The 8,357-nt window shown below is 40.1% G+C and overlaps 1 long non-coding RNA gene across 1 annotated transcript; it reads left to right on the forward strand.

Moving 5' to 3' along the window:
- Nucleotides 1–2,940: 2,940 nt before the first annotated feature.
- LOC140578264 (uncharacterized) lies at nt 2,941–3,858 on the forward strand. Its single transcript, XR_011982362.1, has 3 exons — nt 2,941–3,290; nt 3,398–3,447; nt 3,505–3,858. It is a non-coding gene; the product is annotated as an uncharacterized lncRNA (long non-coding RNA).
- The last annotated feature ends 4,499 nt before the right edge of the window (nt 3,859–8,357 follow it).

Below are 8,357 nucleotides of genomic sequence, written 5' to 3' on the forward strand. Positions count from 1 at the left end.
ATAAAACATATAGCAGGATGAACGTAAGCTAGGGCAAAACTTTAGTGATACATTTAAAAGAAAGAAAAGTAGGCGTAATTTAAACAAGTAGAGACATGCCCCAAGCGAAACACCGTATTTTTAAACAAAATGACACGTCCCAAACTTTAACTTTTAAAAGAAAGAAAAACAGATGGAATTTAAACAAGTAGAGACATGTCTGAAACACTGACAAGATAAAACACCGTGTTTTTAAACAAATGACACGTCCCAAACTTTAACTTTTAAACAAGCCCAAAAGAGCAAATGCGAAACAAGCACAAGCATTTTAAACCCATTACATTTAACCAACGTATTTAAAGAAGAACAAGAAAACCTTTTAGCGATATTTACCAGTGTTAGGTTGAAGAAAACATTTAACCAGCAAACATCTTAGCCCCGCAACGGAGCGAAGCCGGCCGGCGGCCAGCCTGTTTGAAACTTGCGGGTCGAATGGGCGATCGCTGGGGGCAGCACGCGTGACGCAGGCGCACTCACGCAGACACACGTTCAAAATGGCCGGCGGCGGCGGAAATTGTAAACGCAAGCCCATGGCCCTTAATTGTGTGAACACGCCACCATACTGACAGAATGCGCATTAACTCTATTTGTTAATCTGACTTATTTGTAAACAGTATAAAATGATCTATTTCTAATTAAAATAAAAGTCGGACTCTAGCACCACAAGTCCCGACTGTTTAGCAACATTTAGCTAATTTCATCAACGGACGACTAATCACAAGGAATAAACATCTTAAAAGATGTATTTACATGTATTTTGCTATCAGGGCTTTAGAGTTTAACTTCAGTTCGGTGAAAGTATAGGCACGCAATGTGTATGCAGACCCAAAGCACGCTAACTTAGGCATTCACGCAACTTATCGCGAAAAAACAGATAGAAATAGACTTGGAAAATTTAAAGAAAATATATTAACTGTTTTTGTCAACGTTTAAAGGTATAAAAAACTTTTAGACAATAAGTTTTGGGGCTGAATTCATGTGTTTTAACAAAATGTGGCACCGACGACATTGTCGTACTGAAAATAAACACAGTCTACTAATGTTTTAAACTAGAAATAATTCTCTTTAACATAAATGTACTGTTTTAACACACTGTTTGATATAATGTATGTGAATAGACTAGACAATAAGTTTTAGGGCTTAACTCGTGTTTTAGCAAATGTGACGCCGTAGAGTCAAGCGCTGTCTGGCCTGTTGGCAAATGTCCCAGCATGCACGAGAAACATTGTGTAAAAAACTTTTGCTTCAAGATTCGATATGGAAGTTAGCCGACAAAATTTTGCAGATTTCATAAAAGAAGACACGGTAAGAATCGCGTTCTATCCGGCGATGTGCCCCTCTGCCTAACCCAACATGGACACCTCACAAGCGAGACAGCGGAAGCAGCATATACTATGGGTAACCGATCCCCCGCATCTCTAATCTATCAGGGAAAAAAATGATAAGTTTTTGAACAAACTGCTGACGTTTTTCTAACACCGATGACATGGGCACAGTGCGAGTTGGAGAGACAGGGCAAGCATTGGACTCGGGGGTAACATTATTATTATGGCAGAGTGTACAGGACTCGCCCCACTGCCTCGGGACGTGGGTGGTCGCCCGGACAAACAAACACTTGTATTTAATTGTTGTATAAGCTAGTGAACGGCATGTATCAGCATACATCAAAAGCATTTTTAAAACTTTGGTAGAATTCTTATTTTAAAATAAGTATAAAATGTGTTATAAAGCATTTGACAAATGATAATTAATAAAGAATTACGGGAGCGAGGTACGGGAGCGGTCAAGAATTTAGGGGAGAGGTCACTAACAGGCGGACCGCGGGCCGGGTCCGGACCCAGAAGCTGTCCCATACGGACCCGGACCCGGACCGATAGCCAAAACATTAAGTTATTATTTAAAAACTGACGGGACGCTTCTATTTTAACCGGCGCAGCGTTTGTAGTCTTTTCGGTAGTGGTTTAGCGGGAGAGCCGCCGTTTCCCACGCCAATGAACGTCAAGCGCCTTTGAACGCCAAGCAAGATGTAGTTCGGCTTATGCAGCCCTTTGTCTGCGCTAATGTGCCGTTAGTGTTAGTAGTAGCATCGAAGCTAAAACCCACAACCAAAAAGCCGTAATGTTCCTAACAGAGTGACTGGTCTGTCCTGAAATCCTAAAGCTGAAGTTTTCAAATATAGTATGTATTGTATAACATATTGGATAAATAGACGTAGTTTATTGTTTATTTCATGTTCGTTGAAGTTTCTGGTTTTTAACATGTATAAAGTAATGTTATCTGTTATATAAATAAACTCGGGTGAAACAAAAAATGTACATTTTCATGGCTGCCAAATCTCAAGCATCTGGCATGACACTCACGCTTTCAGACTCTTACGGCAAATCTATATTATTTCATTATAAAAAGCTAAAATTAGCTACGTCAAAAGTGTATTTACACGGGTAAATACAAAAGCAGACTATTTACAAGGTAAGAACTGTTACATGTGTGTGCAGACATCTCGAATTGAAAGTCTCACTCCAGCCAGCTGCCCGAAGTTCTTTGTCACGTGACAATAAATATTGTCAAAACGTTTTTGAATTGTACTGAATTAATTTGATTTGACAGTCAGGTACTGATTACATGCAATGTTGGTACAGCTAATAGGCTACTTAAATATAGATCACACTAAATAGTTAGACATCTTCCGGACCTTTGCTTCAAGAAGTTTTCTCTAACTGGACCTCTTTAAATTTTAGTTGAATACCCCTGATTTAGGATATATTTTTGTTATTTTACCCTTCCTTTGTTAAGGGGTTATTTTAAAATAAGTATTAAAACACGCCATGAAACATTTTATTCAAAGTACTTTAAGGGTAGCTTTACAGAAGTTTAGTCAAGAGGCGACAAGCCACTCTCTCTTTGAAAATGCGCAGGGCATAGACACTGATGATCCAAACAAGGAATAAAACAGTTTAGCAGTAACTGTTATTTTGCTATTTAAAGAAGGTAGGCATGGTTATTTAATCACATTTAATAGCACCTAGTAAGCGACATTTAGAATCAAGCATCAAATACACATGAAAAACTTTGGTAGAATAATGTCTAGTTGTTCTGATGGAAACGCCCCGCTGGGAGGGGTAACTCACCTCATGCTTTATTAAGCGAGCAAGTGGCAAGCACAAAATACAGATACATCTGAAAGCTTGAAACAGACACAGACATCTTCGCCGATCAACTTTCAACGCAAAGATGGAAATGCTAAACTGGAGGTATGATACACTGTCATTTTAACATTATTTTATATTTGTTATAAGGGCCAATACGGTGAAAACATATTATTGTTATTTTGACCAAAAGTTTTTTTTATGTTATCAAGTGAATTAAGGATGCCGAGCAAGGATGTTGAAGAAAACGGCCGACGTGTCGGTAAGGGTTTTCACTGTTTAAAATGGGTAAAGACAACATGTGATTATGTACACACAGGTTCAGATGAGGGACCCCCGGTCGAAGAATTGACCACAAATATTGAGAAGATTATTAGGGAAGGGCCTATGGAGGACACAGCGGGGGGTGACGACGTGAAGACGGCAATGGCGGGGGGCCCCGTGGCGCGACGAACGATCCATTTTATCATAGGGGCCGTGGCATGGATTATGGATACGGTAATAGATAGCGATTGTGCGGCGTGTGCAGCATACTGCCCCAACTTACGCTGGCACAGGTGTTACAACGGGCCAGAGCCATATTATATGCTTTATAATTTTGAAAGGGTCGCCAAAAAGCTGTGCACGCCACGGGTTGCAGATATATTAAGAAACTGTATCATGACGTTTACACCAACGCCGCCAGCCGCAACAATTGTTCAAGAGGCTATTGATACCGTTGTAAATAAACTGAAATATGTTAGCGATATACGGCATGCGTGAATGTCATTTCAAAAGTTATTTTTAAGAGTTATGGTCCTGTTTTTATTTTATTTTGTAGCAAGTAAGTAAGTAAATAAAATAATGTGTGAAATGAGTTTCTTTTTTTACTTTTCACTCTATCTCCATCCATGAAACCTGCAAAGTTACAATTATTGGCTAAATTGCGGATTGTAGATGACATGGGGCCATGCAGGGACACGTTGGGCAATTCTTCTTCTAGCCATGTAGTCTTCACTCTCATCCAGGATATTACCCCATTATGTCACCCTTAAGCAGGCAACATGTGTACCACCCTGTATAATCTATCTACACCACCAAATGACCCAGGGTTTTGATGGCGTAAAATAAACACGGTCAAGTGCTTGTTAGCAATAACAACACAATGTTTTCATGACTCAACTCATTTTATTTAGAAAGCATATAAAAATGAGCAGCCAATCACATTTTGACAGACGTTTGTGATAATATGTTTAAGCCGTGACCTATACAGCTTTTTGAACAGCTTTTCAAAATTGTTAAAGAAATAAAACGGTACAGGTTCATAGAGACACGTGTGCTGAAGCAGGCTAGGGTGTTTCACAGAACAGCCGATACAGTTCTCCTTCAAGTCATCTTCGATTAGCCGATCCAGAATAAAGGCAAGTGACCCTTTGATTATCTTCATGGCAGCTTCGGTGATGCCGCCACCCCCAGAATCTCCAGATAATGATGGAGCCGCAAAACGATCGCGGAAATCATCCAACATCGATGCAGTAACCCGCGATGTATCCATTAGGGCAGAGTCCGCACGCGGAGGTTGTGACTGGAACAGAACCCCATACGGGCACCATGATGCGGCCAGCCGCGGAGTGTATTGAGGAAGCTCTGGTGGCGTTGTATCCATTCGCTGTCCAAAAGTATAGAGGGTCATGGATGGGGATCGCTGGGGGTTAAGTTGAGGAGAAGACTTGTTGTGCTGTATCGCCCCAAAAGTAAATTCAGGCGTGAGGTGGAAATGTTAGGGTGGGGAAAAGGTCTGTGGGTGTGTCTCGTCCAGGTGACGATACCCAATGAGATGAAACAGTAGACATCCTTAATTAAATTTATGTTAAAAACACATAGATTCATTCCCTAAAACTTTGGGAAATAGGCTGTTCACATACATTATATCAAACAGTGTATTAAAACAGTATATTTATGTTAAAGAGAATTATTTCTAGTTTAAAACATTAGTAGACTGTGTTTATTTTCAGTACGACAATGTCGTCGGTGCCACATTTTGTTAAAACACATGAATTCAGCCCCAAAACTTATTGTCTAAAAGTTTTTTATACCTTTAAACGTTGACAAAAACAGTTAATATCTTTTCTTTAAATTTTCCAAGTCTATTTCTATCTGTTTTTTCGCGATAAGTTGCGTGAATGCCTAAGTTAGCGTGCTTTAGGTCTGCATACACATTGCGGGCCTATACTTTCACCGAACTGAAGTTAAACTCTAAAGCCCTGGCATGTCTCTACTTGTTTAAATTACGCCTACTTTTCTTTCTTTTAAATGTATCACTAAAGTTTTGCCCTAGCTTACGTTCATCCTGCTATATGTTTTATTATTCCTTAAAACGTTATTAAAAATAACACATTAATAAAATACATGTAATGTATTTTATTGTATTAAAGTTTAACAACCACCAAACCATACGACCCCCTATCGGCAACACGTGGCATAAACATGTATACCATTTGGCCAAAACCCCCCTCCCCCCGACCAATCAGAACAAAGGATACGCCCACCTCCCGCTTATGACGTCACAGATGGGAGAGAGCTTTAAGCTCCTCCCACAAAATAGGCCCCGCCCAAGGTACCAGGTAACCTCTCTCACGCCAGTTCAGCATCTTTGCAAGAGAGTTGGAAAGTGTGTATTTCATGATTCTCCAGACAGTGTCCTTGGTGTCAACTCCACCTATATGCCCCAACACAGCGATCTGGAGAGTACAGCATATTACATGTATATGTAACAAAGTTATTTTGACATCTATAATTACTCAAAATTCTTATTAAAATCCTGGTAGTTATGAGTAGGACAGTGAACACTAACTCCCAGAAGGCCTTGCTTCATGGCGCCTCTCGCAGGTATAAAAAGGAGCATGACGTGTTCCCTCTTCCTCTTTTTCCTTTGTCTCTTCGGGGAAGAGGTAACTTGGCTCTCATTAACCCAATCTAAAGAAAAATAATCCTTTTATTATTATATAAATACCTGCTATAAAAGTTAATACATATCATTGTTAATATGTATATATTACCTTGCATTCTGATGTATTTCTTTTCGTTGTGGGGGCGAGCATGAGCAGTGAGCGAGCTGCCGCGTGTCGGGACTGATTCGTGGGTTCTTCCTGTTCATTACCAGGTATGCGTTTTTTATAATTTTTGGTTTTATTTTTTAATATATTCATGTATATTGGTAATCCTCCGTGGCGTGCTCTTTTTCCTTTGTCTCTTCGGGGAAGAGTGAGCGAGCTGCCGCGTGTCGGGACTGATTCGTGGGTTCTTCCTGTTCATTACCAGAGAATAAACGGACGTCGGATACCGAGTCCAGCAAAGGCCACACGGTGTCGGCTTCCTCTTTCCCGCACCCACACACCACAAGGAAAAGAAGTACACAACGCAGAGTGAGAGGATCAGCTCTCGGAATTTCCACCGGGATCTATAGCTGGACTCGCTTAGCACGATCGGGCGGTAAATTGAGACCCGAGCGAGACCGGTTACATATACAAGACAGATGAGATGGGTGCTGTAACTGTTACCATTTTTTTCTTGAGGTCTGTATCGTCTCTTAGATTCCTTTCTAGATCCAAAAGGGAAGGAAGATCTTTAATCGGTAATAGATCACCGTTCAAGTCATCATCTTGCCTACTTGGACCATCTGTGCCTTGTGTAGTCTGGATGTTCCTCACTATCATTTTGAGTAGATCCATCATCATCTCTTGATTAGTGAGAATCTTGTGCAGAAGAGCTAAAAACACAAGTTAACAGTTTAACAGTAGGTTTAACAGTAATTGCAAGTAATATCCTGAAACTCACAATACTTAATCAAAGAAAAATACTAAAACTACTCACAAGCAAAAGTGCCTTGTGTGAGTGGTGCTCCTGACAATCTTGTCTCAAGGCTGGATGTGCATTGTTGTGTGTTTTGGTGTTGTTGGTGTGTGTCTGTGATGGATGAGCGCAGGCATGGATTAATGCTGGACATCAGTCTGTGTGAACCAGGGCTAGACATAGTTCGGCATGGTTCACTGCTGGACAGGTGCCAATATGGTTCAAGGCTGGCAGGGTGTAAATGTGGACCATTAGGGCTAGATGGGCATTGTGGTGTTGGCTTGAGTGTGCGTTGGGATGTTTCACTGCTGGACGGATGCTGGTATGGTTCAGGACTGGATGTGGGTTGGCATGGTTCACTGCTGGACAGACAACTGTCCGATTCAGAGCTGGGTGAGTGTCGTTGTGGAGTAGGGCTGAATGTACATTGTAGAGGGTCAGGCCTGGTCATACTTTGTGTTGATTTAAGGTGTTTCTGCTTTGAAGGTTTGACGATGATATATGTTGATGGTCTTATCCTGGGAGCTTGATGCAGCTTCTTGGTTTGTTTTTGTGGGAGTTCTTCATCACTTTCATCCTCAAGCCACCTGCTTTTTGGTCTTGGACAATTAAGAGAAAATATATTTTGTTAAACTACGTCAGTTATGTAAACGTCAGTAAACCATTTTTAAAGTATTCTTTAAGATGTTAACGCTTACCTTTTTCTTCGCTTTGACTTTTTTGGCACTTCCTCCGCTATGTCTTCTTCAGCAGTTTGGAGGTCAGTGTAGGTTTCTGCCTGAGGGAGTTTCAGCCTAGCAGAGGTATAGCTTTCTGCAAATTGCAAAACATCTTGAATTATTCTAAATTTTCAAATAAATGGGATATATAAAACAATTTGTGAATCAATATTTAAACACACCTGCTGTATATAGTTTCGTGTAACCTTTGCAGTCTCTTCTGGTTTATATGCAATTGGCCATCTGCATTCTTCCACCTCCTTTGTTTCTAAAAATTCTACAATACGATACATGGCCTAGGACAAGGATAAATCTTTGCCTCATTGAAAATCATCACAATTTTTTTTTTTTTTAAATTTCAGGTTATTTCCAATAATTTAACTTTTAATATTTATCTTGATCATACATTGCAACTGATACCATTGTGTACATACCTATAGAATGTTGTGCAGGCTGGGGTAAACACCATCAATCCAACTGAACCTACAAGTATCAATAATTTCTTAATATTATCTAATGATTCATTTTTTTCCTATCAATTACAATTACACAACCACCAGAGGTGGCAATTTCAGGTCCATAAAGTAAAAATCCAGATCATGATTTACTTTCAAACAACCAG

Source organism: Paramormyrops kingsleyae, chromosome 13 (genome assembly GCF_048594095.1).
Source record: "Paramormyrops kingsleyae isolate MSU_618 chromosome 13, PKINGS_0.4, whole genome shotgun sequence".
Taxonomy (NCBI): domain Eukaryota; kingdom Metazoa; phylum Chordata; class Actinopteri; order Osteoglossiformes; family Mormyridae; genus Paramormyrops; species Paramormyrops kingsleyae.